Genomic DNA, 15,513 nt, shown 5'->3' with positions numbered 1-15,513 from the left:
GACTGTGTGGTCTTCTTGATTTGAATATGATATCTGATTGGTCTTTGTAATCCCAGTATTACGGTAAGTACTCAGCAACATTTTTAAAAGTAAATAAATGGTATCAAGTTCTTTTCTGATTTTCATGGGGCTAAAGGCTAAAGGGGCATCAGAATATCTAAAGGGCATGGAGGAGAGGATGGAAAACAAAGTTGGGAGACTTTTTAATGTTGCCGAATTTCCCATGGGTGTGCCCTTTATTTTAAATGGGAAGATAGAGGTTTCAGTCCCTGAGCCATGTAAAAATTGAGAAGTACTGCCTTGAGCTTTTTGATACATAACAGTAAACTGAATGGATTAAGAATTTATTATAACTTCATTTTTTAAAATATAGTTCACTTTGCTCAGAGAACACTTGGTATTGAGGCATTCTTATATGAATGGGGTGAAATTTGAGGACTGTGGAGTGATAGCAGATATTGAGATATATGGGGGGATACGCCTGATGGTCCAGGCTGATTTTTTAAAGTAAGATGTCAACTTCCCCTTAAGAAAGTTAATAAATTGTACAAAGAAGAATTAGTGATTAATTACACAGAATAAATGAGGTGAGAGTATATTTAGGGCAATAATGAAAGACAGATACCATGTTGCTAACTACCATCAAGTTCCGGGTTAGAGCCTGAGTTGAAGAATCAGTTTTGCATGATGCTGTTAAGTGTTAGTCCTAATTTTTAGATAGAGAAACAGGCTTAGAAGAGGAAGGGTACTTGTTAAAGGTCATGTGGTAAATTCATGGCAGCTCCAACACAGTCCAAATTCTTAGACTGGAGTCCATTCCAATGTGCTTTACTGTTCCCTTAGTCACTGCACTGTGCTTTCTGACAAGCTAGAGCCCCACGAGGCATGAAACAAACTACAGGATGTTCCTGAGGGCAATGTTTTTGTTTAGATGACAGCTTTAGAAACCAAAACAGAAAACCAACACAACGAAACAACAATGATATTCTAAAGGCACTACCTAGTGACAATGTGGCTACATTGTTTCAGATAATGGTGATAATAACTTCTGCTTTTAATCTCCCTTGTGGGACCACTTCTTTAGGAATAAAAACACTTTGTAGCACATTTTACACGGCTAAAAAAGCCAGGCTGATAGTCCTGCAAATATAGGACCACAGTTTATTCTATCAGACTCAGCTTTGTAAAGTATCACTTTAGTTGGACTGTCTCTAACACGATTTCCTTTAATTTCTCCAAACCTTGCACAGGTTCTGTTTGTCTCATTTCACAGACTGTAACACAAGTATAAAATTGGAGGTAGAGTGTCCTTTGATCAGTGGTCCCAGCAAAAAGCTGTTAGTCCCAGGTCAGAGAGGCTTGACCTTTATAAGTAGGAAACTATGACCTAGCCAGTTGTTGTCGGTTGAATTCTGCCCTCAAAAAAGATATGTTTAAGTCCTAAATCCCAGCATCTTGAATGTAACCTTATTTGGAAATAGGATCTTTGCAGGTGTAATCAAGTTAGATGAGATCACGCCAGGTTAGGGTGGTCCCTTAGTTAATATGACTGGTGTCCTTATAAGAAGACAGAGATGTGGACACAGACACAGAAGGAGAATGCCATGTGACAGTGGAGGCAGAGATTGGAGCAATGCATCTACAAGCCAAGGAATGTCAAGGATTGCTGGCAACCATCAGAATCTAGAAAAGATAAGGAAGGATCTTCCTTTACAGGCTTTGGAGACAACTTGGTCCAGTTGACACCTTGATTTGAGATTTCTAGCATTTTTAACTTTGAGAGAGTCAGTTTCTGTTATTGTAAGCCACCCCGTATTTTGTTATGGCAGTCTTAGGGAATGAATACATCAGTATATTCTTATGAGCAGTTATTGGATGGGGATATATAGTTGATCCTTAGGCTGGGATAATCCTGCCTTTACTAAAAGAAAACTGAGATCCAATAGAGCAAGCTCCCTGACACCTAGAAGACAACATTGAAGCTCCACACAAGGCCCTCTAAGGTGAAACTCCTATCTACCTGCTCTGCTTCTTGTCTTAACGATCCCTCGTGCTCTAGGCCCTTGGAGCATACTTCTTCCCATACAAGCCATGCCCTTTCACACCCCCAAGACATAGCACTCACTCTACACTCTTCTTGGAACACCTGACCCCTCACTTGTGCACCTGAGGAGTGCCTGCCTACGTTTCGTGTCTCAGGTTAAGCATCACAACTTTTATGAAGTTAACTTCCTCTGATTCCCTAGACAAATACCGTGTCTCCTATGTTCCCACTGGAAAGTTATTATATCATTTTATGACATTTCTTATTTTTCTGTCCACTATAGTAGTGTTTCTTGTGTGTTGACACCCACAGAGGGCTCTAATGAAAGAAAAATGTTCAGATCCCTCCCAGGCATAGGCTTGTGTTCTACCTGACTGAAGACCAGGTAGATTTCAGTGAACTGAATTCCATAAGTAAAGGGTACATGCAATATTATCCAGCGTCTGAGAATCCACAGGGTTTGTCTAAATCCATAGGTTTGTTCTCAACCTAAGCCATGTTGATATTTTGGACAGGAGATTTCTTTGTTGTGGGGGCTGTGGTGTGCATTGCAAGATGATTAGCAGCATCCCTGGCCTTGACCCACTAGATGCCAGTAGCACTCCCCTGTTGTGACAACCAAAAATGGCTCTAGACATTGCCAAATGTCTCCAGGAAAGCAGCAGTGAGACTCACCGGTTGAAATGAATAGATACAATTGTCAAAGAGCCATACACCATGCCAAAGCAAGGCAGGGGAAATGAGCTATTGGCCCTTTCATATCTTAAATATATAAGCCCTCCTTAAGTAAGGCGGCATGGTATAATAGAAAGAATAGGCTTAGCCAGCCCAGAGTTTATACTCCAGCTCTGCTATTTAATAGCCATGTGATTCTAAGACTTCAACTTCTGTGAGTCTCAGTTTCTCATGTTTGTTATCATGAGGATGGACTAACTGATAAAATACCTGAAGTGCCTGACTAAAGGCCTGGCACATAGCGAGTGCTCGATAAATATCAGTGTTTTTAAAATTGTGTTGGGAGGGGATGCAGGATAAAGCCCAGGGAATTAGATAGTCTCTTTGGCCGCATTCTCCTGGGATGAATAAGCAATTCAAGGAGAGAGTTCTAGATTTCCGGGGCCCAGATGATGGGGAGGGTAACAGTGGCGCCTGATTGGGTGGGTCAGAATGCCAGGCATTAGAAATAGAAGCAAAAAACCTTTCAGAAGCATTGGGAAATGACAATCTGAGTCAGAGGGAATTGGAACAAGCAATATCGAGATGCATTTAAATTTAATTTAAAAAGAAAAAAAACAAGGCACAAGCAAATATTGTTCCCATACATGTACTCATAACCCCCGACAAGCGTAGTTTGAGTTTGTGCGTGTATCTTGCAGTCCCACATCTTCTTTTGTCATATTTGCACTTGAGTGGGAGTTTGCCATATGGTGCCACTTGCTAAAGGGTACGGGGGGGGGGGGCAGGAACTAATTAAAAATACTACCCCCACGATACCCACATATCACATACACATGCATGCACACAGAGACACAGACACAAACACGCACACACTCATTGCTCTAGGGAGATTTGCTATATTAGGCAGAACCTGGGAGCACAAGGCACAACAATAAAATGGTAATCATTGGAAAATGACTGCATGAAACAACGCAGACTCACTGCTCTACTTACCTAATTACTCTGCCCTTGAGATATTTTTGTTTAAAGCTACTAACATAAGAGTGGCATTGTCATAGCAACCTTCTGTTGGATGTTGTTGGGTAGTCTCCGAGCAGATTAAATCACTCACAATTCTCATCAACAATGCTCTAGTGGCATAATTTCTAATAGCTTAGTGCATTTTCCCACTTGATCTTTCTATAATGTAGAGCAGAAACTGGATGGTCATTGTCAAAAGGTCACTGTCATTTCTATGTTTGTCTCTAACAGGGCTTCCAAGAGGCCACATTTTGGGTAGCAGCTGTGATTTACTGGGAGGAGCACTGGGACTGGAGTCAGAAGATCTGGAAACCAATTTTACTAGCTCAGCGATTTTCAATAATCCCCAACTTAACTTCCCTGAATCTCAGATTCCTCAGCTGAAAAATAGGCTCAGGATTGTTTTCCATCCTCTTACTGCACTCCCAGCCCACAGCTTGCTGTGAAACCTTCATGAGAACATGTGTGCGGAAGCACATGAGCACTGTGCTAGGGCCTGGGTCAGGGCAGAGGAGGTAGCTTTCCTGACATTTATGCCAGTTTTCTGAACTTACAAGACATGGCCCATGTATATTTTTTCTTTTCTTGGGATCTCTAAAGATCTCTCACTCCATTTTGTTTGTAAGTTTCTGTAGAAGCCATTCATTCCTTCCCTGATTATTAAAAGCAGATGAAAGACTTCATATAGATTAAGAAAAATCCCCAGTTTGCTTTTTTGGATGAATAATCAAAGACTAATGCACTTCCTCTTCAAAGATCTCCAACAGCAAACTCATCTCCATTTCCTCCAAAGGAGGAAAAATAGACGAATTCCCTTAATCAAAGTGTGGAATCATCTTGCAAATGGAATAAACACTGATTATGGCAAGGGGCTATTGCTACTGGTTTCATGACACAAGCAGTCTCTCTCTTCGTAAGTTGGAAGGGCCTGGAATATATTAGATGCTCAATAAATGCCTATTCTTTGGAGAAATAGCAGTGATTACGGTCAGAGAAAGAAAGATAGGTGTCTAGATTAGCTGAGGGGAATGGAGTGCTTGAATAAAAGTAGAGTTAAAAAAAAAAAAGAGAGAGAGGCAACAAATTTCTCCCATTGTTAACACTTTCTCCTTTCATCACACCTTTTACCCAGAGTGACACAACAGAAAGACAAGGAATAAATAAGATAATACTGGAATTAATAACTGCTCTACCTCTGGGTTTGAGTAAGATACTAACTTTTCTTCTGGAATCATGACAGGATTTAAAATTGGAACTCATGATAGCATCGATGTCCAGATGAAACATTTGAGGTTATCTGTATCACATTCTGCTCACATTCTCAATGCTCCTTCTTTCCCTCCCTTTCTTTTCATGTCACTATGTATATAAATGTATATTTTTGAGATTAGGAGCCCTATCTTCTTTGCCTTCAAAACAGCCATGAAACTTAGCACTGAACTTTTTAAATAGAATTAGGCCAGGAAATATAGTTAATAATAATCACGGTCACATTTTTCAATTACCTGACATTTAAAGTGAAAAACATCCTAGCTTCAAGACTTATTACCAAATATCTTTCTAAAATGCATTAGTCCATTTCTGCCTTAAGATGGAAAATGTGGAAAGCATAATTGAATCTCTGGTGACTCAGTAGCTTGAAGGAACATTAGCATGCATGTGAATTGTCATTTATCAGTGCAATAGGGTCCTCAGAGGTAGGGTGAAGGGCTCAGAGATAGAGCTTGGGCCAACTGTATGCTGATTTTAGATCCCTCTCTGGGTTTTAAAAAATAAGTCTCTGATGGAAATATTTTTCCCCATGACCTGCCTTTTTCTCCCAAAAGTTGAATACTGCTTCAACAGCACAACAACAACAAAAAAATAAGGTATATAGAGTTCAGCAAATATAGGTTTTACCTGCTCCCTTTCTTCTTCCAGCACATGAAGTGCAGTCATTTCTGTTTCTCTCTTGTATCCAAATAGTGAAGTCTCTATGCCACATACTGTAACACCTACTGAGACCTGGTAGGACAAACCTACACAGATATCCTGAGACGTACTGTCAGTCTTTATTCATTCTACTCAGCTTCTGATTAAGCTTCCTAAAACAGACCTCAGTGATTCCCCCTCTATTTTCTTGGGACAGAAAAGATATTTCTTAACAGGTGAGTCCCCTCATCTGCCCCTACCCCAAACTTAGTCCTTTGAAAAGAGTTCTGCCCTAGCCATTGTAGTTGTCAGGCTTTTGTGAGGCAAAATCAGATGACAAGTGCCTCAACTGGTCAAAGAAGAAGAAGGAGCATGGGAAAGAAAATATCAAGGTTTTTGAGACAGCTCGGTTTCTGGAGAGGAAATAAGTGGAACAGATGAAGAGTTCAAAGTTGCTGAAGATGTAAGATAAGTGGATAGGAGAGAAAGGAGGACTCTAATAAATGCAGCTGTTGGTTATAAACTGGACAATGTTCAAGATTTGAATTTTCAATAATTTTTTCCTTGATTTTCTGAGGATATTTAAAAGTGGCACCAAGAGGGGCCTTAGGATTAAAGTTTCATGTATATATAGTTATCATTATATACATATAGTTATATAGGTATATATCTATCTATATGTGTGAATATATATATGGTTAGAGATCCATCTTTTTTGTGTGTGTGTATATATATGTGTGTGTATGTGTATGTGTGTGTGTATATATATATATGCTCTATTTCTTGAAATCCTAGTCATACTTCAAGGACTACTTAAAATGACACATCTATAAAATCCTTCCTATTGTTTTCTAAATGGATATTATCTCAATCTTTCTCTTTCTCTTGCTCCATTGAACTCCCTTAGCATTTTGTACCTATCTTATGGCACTCACCTGATACTATTCTGTATTGTGTTATTTTATTTATTTGTTTATTTATTTATTTGAGATGGAGTCTCATTCTGTCACCCAGGCTGGAATGCGGTTGTGTGATGTCGGCTCACTGCAACCTTCGCCACCCGGGTTCAAGCAATTCTCCTGCTTCAGTCTCCCGAGTAGCTGGGATTACAGGCATGCACCATTATGCCTGGCTAATTTTTGTATTGTTTTAGTAGAGATTGGGTTTCATCATGTTGGCCAGGATGATCTTGAACTCCTGACCTCAGGTGATCCACCCGCCTCAGCCTCCAAAAGTGCTGGGATTACAAGCGTGAGCCACCGTGCCCAGCCTGTATTGTGTTATGTTTAACTTTACTTGCTACTTCTTCCTGTCATAAGACTGTAAAGTGCTTTGGAGGACAGATTGCAACTGCTCATCTGTGTAGTCTGCACTATAAAACTATTGAATTGAATTTAGTTAAAATGGGCAAAGGTAAATTCTGATACAGTGTGGGTGTTTTGCAGGCTCTCTCAAACTAGCTTCTCATCTCGTATTCCCTCTGTAAATAGCACCTCCATCCATTCAACTGCTCAAGTTTGAAATGTAGGGTAATGTTTTGATGCCTCCTTTTCTCTCAGTTTCCAAACACAATAGATCAAAAATACAGATTGATTTTATCTCCAAAATATTTCTTTGATCCAACCAGTTTTCCATATTCCCATTGTCATTATTCTAGTCCATGATCCACACATATTTTCCTGAAAAGGACCAGACAGGGAATATTTTAGGGGTTCAGGACCACATATGGGCTCTGTTACATATTCTTCTTCATTTTTGTTGTTATTGTTTTCACAACTGTCTTAGTCAATTTGGGCTGGTACAACAAAGTACCAGAGAATGGGTGGCTTATAAACAACCACAATTTATTTTGTACAGTTCTGGCGGCCGATAGTTCAAGATCAGGGTGCCAGCATGGGCAGTTCTGATGAGGACCTTCTTCTGGGTTGCAGGTTCCCAACTTCTCCTTGTATCCTTATATGGTGGAAAGAGGGTGAGAACCCCTTCTGTGGTTTCTTCTGTAAGGGCACCAATCCCTTTAATAAAGGTCCCATCATCATGACCCATTACCTCCAAAAGGCCTCTCCTCCTGATAGCATCACACTGGGGGCTAGGGCTTCAACATATGAATTTAGAAGAGGCAGGTCACAGGCATTCAGTATATTGCAACAGCCCTTTAAAAATGAAAAATTTTTCTTTGTCTTTGGGCCATACAGAAACAGGCTGTAGGCTGTGGTTTGCCAACCCCTGCTTTAGTCTGAGCCACCCTAGTCCCCCACCAGACCAATGCATCACTTTCTATCTGCTCTCCCCTCTTCTATGCTACCCTGCAATTAATGTTCCAGCATGATGTTTTAAACATGCAAATCTGATCCTTTTGTCTCTCTGTTTAAAGTCTTACAGTGGCTCTTTACTCTTAAGGAAAGGTGAAAATCCTTAGCACAGTCAACTGGGCTCTTCATAGTTGGCTTCTTTCTTCATCTGTCACTACATTAATTATTAATTGCTCCTTTATTTGACTCTGACATTTTCACTCTTGCCTCCTAACTTTTGAATATGATATTTCTTCTACCTGGAAAATCCTGCCTCTTCCATCCTTTTGCCTATTAATGTTTACTATTCTTTCAAACTTCAACACAACTGTAATGGTAATTGATTAGATTCATTTATTATGTATTCCCATTGAGCCCTTGTCATTACATTGGATTCCAGAGAAGCAGACCTTGAGATGAGGATTCATGTGCAAGTGCCCGCAGGAGAAACCATAAAGAAGTGCGTGTGAAGAGTAAACGTAGGGAAGCCCAATGTGTTCGTCTGGATCCTCTGAGGAGCAGATGCCAAGATGGAATTAAGCATCTTAGGATTTTATCAGGGAAATGCCTATAAAAGTAAATTGACAGGGGGTCATCAGAATGGGCTGGAAAAGCCATAAGGCTGTGATACAGGTCTGAGCCCACGTGAGGGAAGAAGGCAATGAAGGATGGTGGGAGCATCCTAGACTCCTCTTCAGTCTAAGAAAACTTGGCTGAGGCTGTCAAATAGTTCTTGAGCCAAAGTTAACTGTCATAGGAATCCTGGGCCTCCTGGGAATGGGCCTGTCTTAGTGTCCCTGCCACACTCGGTTGTTGGCTGGGAACAGCCTGAGGGAAGTGCGGCCCTGGGACAAACTCAATGATGGAGTTCAGAAGCAGCAGCTGGGGCCGTCAGTCAATTATGCTCTTTATAGCTGGAGGTCGGTGAGGTGCATTCTTAATGGCCACAACATCCAGCAAGAGTTCAGTCATCAAAGGCTCATGCTCAGCCTAATCAAGAGAACTCTGTAGTGTAAATGTTGCCCCTAACTTTGTTTTCCCAGAAGGCAAGGAGGCTGTGATTTTAGACTCTCCTACCAATCATTGGATAAGGGCACTTAAACTCCTAGGCAACTCCAACTCCCACTTTCTATGCTTGCAGGCAATCCGCTCCAGTGTTCTGAAGGCAGCCGTCCAGAAAACGATTAGGTGCAGGTAATTAGAAGCTAAGGCCCTCAGAAGCTGGGAGAGAAGTTCACAGAAACAATTCAAGGGTTTCAAAAGAATCTTGTCACAGCACCAATAGTGCCCAGTACAACTCTGTTCCTCCTCTTTTGTTTTCAACACCCTTGAAATGATGTGTTACTTAATATCTGTATTTTGTGCTACATTATAATCTCCAGGAGATTAGGGATTATATCTATCTGGTTCCCTGGGACTAACATAATACCTGAAACAGTAGAAACTCAATAGCTGTTGAATTCTTCATAGAACTAATCAGAAACCTGCTTTGATTATACAGACTAAATTGAAGTAATTTTGCCATCATTGGAAAATTAATAAACTAAAAAAGACATATGAGCAAAGGCACCCTCAGCCTTACTATGTCTGTCTAATCCTTGTGCTACCAGGCTTCCCCAGGCCTTTTCACTCTTGAATGCTGGTAATAATATTTGGAGTTCAGGTAATGCAGCTGGAGCTTTATTCCATTTACTGCATTCTCACTGCTTCTAGCATCCTCTTAAGGCAATCAACAGTCAAAGAAGCTGTCACTTCCTGTATTTCCATCTATGGCGACAACAGTTGACTCTCCAGTACTGATATACTGAAAGAACCGACCTTAAGAAATCACTTATCTCATTTGTTCTCCACCTCTTCAGATGTTCTTGGCTGCTGGGTCAGTTAAGGGCATTAGAGCACAGTTGCTTCACAGTCACACCATTATTCCCTCTGATAGTCAGTCTGCTTTATGATGAAATGAAGAGAAACTGGATTTATAAGTCAAATAATCTCCTTTCAAGTTTTTATCCTGTCACTTGCTAGTTGTGTGATTTGGGACAAATCATTTAACTCCTTGTAAAGGGAGAGAAGGAAGGCTGTAAAAAAATTTAATAATAAAAAGATAAACTCCTTGTGGTATATTTTGTTATTGTTCAAAAATATTTGTTGCCCCTCTTAGGATGTCTTAGGTCATTCTGGCATTGCTATAAAGAAATACCCAAGTCTGGGTAACTTATAAAGAATAGAGGTTAAATTGGCTCACAGTTCTGCAGGCTGCACAGGAAGCATCGCACTGGTGTCTACTCACTTCTGGTGAGGCCTCAGAAAGCTTTTACTTACGACAGCAGGCTAAGTGAGAGCAGGTGTCTCGCATGGCAGAGGGGTAGCAAGAGAGAGAGAGAGTGGGGGGTTCCACACATTTTTAAACAATCAGATCTCATGGGAACTCACTCATCAACCAGGGGATGGTGCTAAGTCATTCATGAGAGATCCACCCCCTTGATCCAAACACCTCCCACCAGGCCCCACCTCCAATGCTGGGGATTACATTTCAACATGGGATTCGGTGGGGACACAAGTCCAAACCATATCATAGGGGAAAGATTGTATTTAGATGCGTTTTTGACATCAAGTTTGCCCAATGAAATATATAATGAAATATAAGCAGAACTAATGTTTGTCCCTTCTAAACAGAAGCTTTCAGAGACAATGCATATTGCACTATGCTTTCTCTTTGTCTCTGCTATGAGTATCAGCCATGTTTTAGACAGAGGCTGTTCCAACGGCCTGGACTCTGCAGCAAAGACAACAATGAACAACACAGTCATATTTGATATAAAAGGACAGGCAACGAACAAGAAATGAGCCTTTGTTCTTTCAAATGTACTGTGATTTGGGGGTTGTTTGTTACTGCAATTTAAGCTAGTTTGTCCTGATTGATACACATCTCATTTCTTAGTTTTCTCCTCTGTAAAACATATGTTAAAACAATTCTTAATCTTCAAATTTGTTCATTCAGCAACTCTTTAGCTTGATCTTACTAAATTCAAGATACATGCTAGAAACCAGTAGATTCCACAAGATTGAAATGGTGTCAGCCTCTTGTTATCAATAAGTTTATAAAATAATAAAAAGAACAGTAGTATATACATAATTAAATATATGTCAGAAATTGCTCAATACTACCAGATAGGATGTGATAAAAATACTTTGGAAAATTAAAAGAAAGAAGTCCCTTTTTAACTGATAGCTTCAGGAAACTCTTCCTTTAGGAGTACTGAGTTTGAAGGTTGGACAGCACCAAACTTGGGAAGCTAAAGTGAAGGAGTTTTTTCCTCCTAGTAGAAATGACTTGGGTATCAGGAAGCGCAGATCATTTGAAGAGAAAAATATTTTAGTGATTTTAGTGTTTGTGAAGGGAGTAGAAATTAATATAGAATAGTACTTGGATGTCATGTTTTGAATAGTCTTAGCTAAGAAATTTGAACTTTATTTTGTAGAAACTTAGTATTACTAACTTTTTGAGGCAGAGTATGACAGTAGTTTGTTAAATTAATTAGAAAGAGAGAAGTTAACATGGAAGCCCATTTAGAATATTATTGCTGTTTTGTAGACTAGCAGTCAGCACTTTTTTTTGTAAAAGGTCAGAAAGTAAATATTTTAGCCTTTGTGAGTCATATAGCCTGTGTTTCAACTTCTCTACTCTGCCATCATAACATGAAAGCAGACATAGACAAAAATTAAATAAGTTAGCATAATTGTGTTCCAATAAAACTTTAGGGCTTTCATAGAATGTCCTGAAGGAATGGAAAACTCCCCTTGCCTTCCTTCCCTCCAGAGGCTTCATGTCACTCTGCACTATGCACTCATGTTCTGCATGAAGACTTCCTTTAAAACAGGGTAATTTCTGCTTAAAAGAGAAATGATGACATCTGTTCCAGGGGAGAAAGTCTAAAAAGTAAAGAGAATCTAAACTAGGGCAGTGAAGGATGGAGAGGAGGAACAGAGTGAGAAACATTGATAGAGGGTGGATTTATGGGAATAAAGAACACTAAAGGCAGAGTAGCTTTGAGAGGGGAAAATTATTTCAATTCTGAACATATTGAGTTTGATGTGAAAGGCAAATGAGATAATGTAGTAAAAGGTGCTTCACAAACTGAGAAGTGAAATGGAAGGGTTGTTTTAAAAGGAAATGGCTGAAACAATTTTATGACTCAACACAAACCCAATCAACACTCCTGCAAAAACAATCAAAGTGCATGAGCTATATAGATTGTGGGACAGTCCTATTCAATTTCTAGGTCAACATCATGGCATTATGATATTATTTTTATCTCTACTATTTCCTTTGAAATGAAGGGCAGCTGTTCCAATAGACTGATGTAGGTGAATACATTTACCTGTTTACTCATGAGCCTAGATAGAACTGCTAAAAGAGTTGCAAAGCTATTTGTCTGCAAATCTTTAGTGGGTGAGATATTTAGTTCAGGAGTGAGGGATAAAATTTGATAAGCCCTCCTCAGCTTGGTTCTCCTTATTAGTTTTTTTTTTTTTTTTAGTGTTTCTTTAAAACTTGACCTTTATAGAAACAGATAAGATTACTTCTTCATACCTTAATTATCAAGTCAAATGATAAGTTAAAGAAATGCAGCTTTTAAAGGTTTGTACTCACGATAGTTTGCTGAGAATGATGGTTTCCAGCTTCAGCCATGTCCCTACAAAGGACATGAACTCATCATTTTTTATGGCTGCATACTATCACAAGGACAAAAAAACAAACACCGCATGTTCTCACTCATAGGTGGGAACTGAACAATGAGAACACATGGACACAGGAAGGGGAACATCACACACTGGGGCCTGTTGTGGGGTGGGGGCAGGGGGGAGGGATAGCATTTGGAGACATACCTAATGTTAAATGACGAGTTACTGGGTGCAGCACACTAACATGGCATATGTATACATGTGTAACTAACCTGCACATTGTGCACATGTACCCTAAAACTTAAAGTATAATAAAAAAATAAAATTTAAAAAATAATAATAAAAAAATAAATAAAATAAAGGGTTGTACTCATAGGAATTCATTTACTGGGAGGAACTACTGCATGCATTTGTCAAACTTAAAGAATTGTCCTTTCCTTATTATCTTGCCTACTTTAACTTTTTAGTTATATTAATGCCAGTTGAAGACTGAAGATTAAAGTCATTAGATAATTCACTGACACCAGAGACATTGACTCCATCATCTTGCTTCCCTGAAAGGAAGGAAGCAATGTACACATGCTAACCATTGTTAGAACGAGCAAGCTCATGAGATAGGAAACTTCTAATAACTTATTATGGCAAGGCAGAGAAGCAAAACCAGCAATGGGTAGCATTACATGGTGGTTAAGAGCCTGGCCTCTGGAGCCAAGCAGGCTGAGCTTGCCCTGTTATTTCTTAGCTATGTAAGTGTTAAGCAAATCACTTATCTTCTTTGTGCCTTGGGTTCATCATTTGTTAAGTAAGAAAATAATACCTGGACAGGTGCAGTAGCTCACGCCTGTAATCATAGCAATTTGGGAGGCCGAGGCGGGTGAACCACTTGTGGTCAGGAGTTCAAGACCAGCCTGAGAAACATGGTGAAACCCCATCTCTACTAAAAATACAAAATTAGACAGGCATGGTGATGCACGCCTGTAATCCCAGCTACTTCGGAGGCCGAGGCAGGAGAATCACTTGAACCTGGGGGGCGGAGGTTGCAGTGAGCAAGATCATGCCATTGCACTCCAGCCCAGGCAACAAAAGCGAAATGTCATCTCAAAAAAAAAAAAAGGCATTATATATATATATATATATATATATGCTCCAGAGTGCATAAGAGGTAGCAGTTGATTACCACTGGGGACAGAGGAAAAGAGAGTTTGACAGCACAGTATTGTGAGAAGGACATTTCAGGTTGATGGCAAATAGTAGGGGAAATACATAAATGTGTAATAATACCTATCTGTAAGGTAGTTAAGAAGGTAACACTATATATATATATATATATATATATATATATATATAAATATATAGCTAGTTCATATATATATACATATATGCCCTATAATAACTAGCTATTATTATGAGTTGCTGACAGCAACAAAGCAGTGTAAACCTTAAGGATTGGCCAAGGATTTAAATGTTATAGAAGAATGGCTAAGATGCCAAAGCTCAGTGTAAGTGGCAGAGGCATGGTGGAGGGTGTGTCCAGGTTCATATATTGCATCAAGTGTGAGAAACCCTGGAGTATGAACCAAGAAAATGCAAAAGCCAGAAGTGATGGAGGAAATGAGACACAATAATGAAGATATTGAGAGGAGGGGGTGGGCCTAGAGTGAAGCTTTTCATGCCAGTATTTCTTTTGAAGGCCCAGCTCTCTTCTCTCTCGGGGGCTCCTTCATCTCTCATAGAGTCCACAGCTTTTAAGGGCCAACATTTGAAGTCAGCCTGGTTCTCTCATTTGAGCTGGATGGAACATTTTAGAGCACCATCTATTCTTCAAGAGGAAGTTTAAAAATAAAAGAACCTTGAAGAGGAAAAAATGTAGACATTCAATCTAACCTTTTCATTTTACTAGCCAAAGCTAAATAGAATGTAGGTTACCTGTTTTTCAGCCAGACACCATCATTTCCTAATTGTTATAAAATTTATTATTATTGTTGTTATTATTATTATTTGCCATAAGAAGTTTCCCATATCCTTTTACTATAACAAAAACACAATTCACAAGCATTATAAAACCCATGGTGTCTAACTATTAAAAAGAATTAAGCGGAACACACTTGTCCCAGCTACTGGGGAGGCTGAGGAGGGAAGATCACGTGAGCCCAGGGAGTCAAGGTTATGGAGAGTTATGATTGTGCCACTGCACTCCAGCCTGGGTGACAGGGAAAGACCGTGTCTCTAAAATTTTTTTTGACAAAACTAAACTGGTTTTATTACAGAGATTCCAGAGACAGCTACACATAAAAGGGTGATATGCCTCATATTAGCTACCCAGGGAGGTGGCATGCCAACTTAGGTGGTGTCACCACTATTAAAAATGCCCCAAAGCAATCAAAACTGAGAACCTCCTAGGAGCTTAGCATTGTGTAAAAGCAGCATAAAACACTTAAACAATTCACAGTTGTGTTGGAATAGGAAGGCCTGGAAATATAAACCAAACAGTATATTGTCTAAATTGATAGAGATTACAATTGCCTGAAAGAAAAAGTTGACTTTTAACTAGAATGTTCAGAGTAGGTTTACAGAAGAAGCTCTTAAACTGGGCTCCAGTGGATTTGTCAATGCTTTGGAAGCTGGTGGGGTGGGAGGGTTGGAGCGGGCATAAAAAGTCATGTTGGTATGCTCTGCTCAAGTCTCCATTCTGTTTTCTTTTCCTCTTTTCAACGTCATGTCCCATTATTTCACTATGGGCTTCCCTTTATTCAGGATCAATATGCCACCTCCTGGCTGTCTTTTACCTACTTCTCCACCTCACTATGGAATCGTCCTTGGGTAGCTCCTGTGCTTGGGAACCTGCACGGGCACTTTTCTGATGTCTTGATTCCAGCTTTACTCCTA

Source organism: Pongo pygmaeus, chromosome 1, assembly GCF_028885625.2.
Source record: "Pongo pygmaeus isolate AG05252 chromosome 1, NHGRI_mPonPyg2-v2.0_pri, whole genome shotgun sequence".
Lineage (NCBI taxonomy): Eukaryota > Metazoa > Chordata > Mammalia > Primates > Hominidae > Pongo > Pongo pygmaeus.
Note: the sequence above shows the minus strand (reverse complement) of the source record.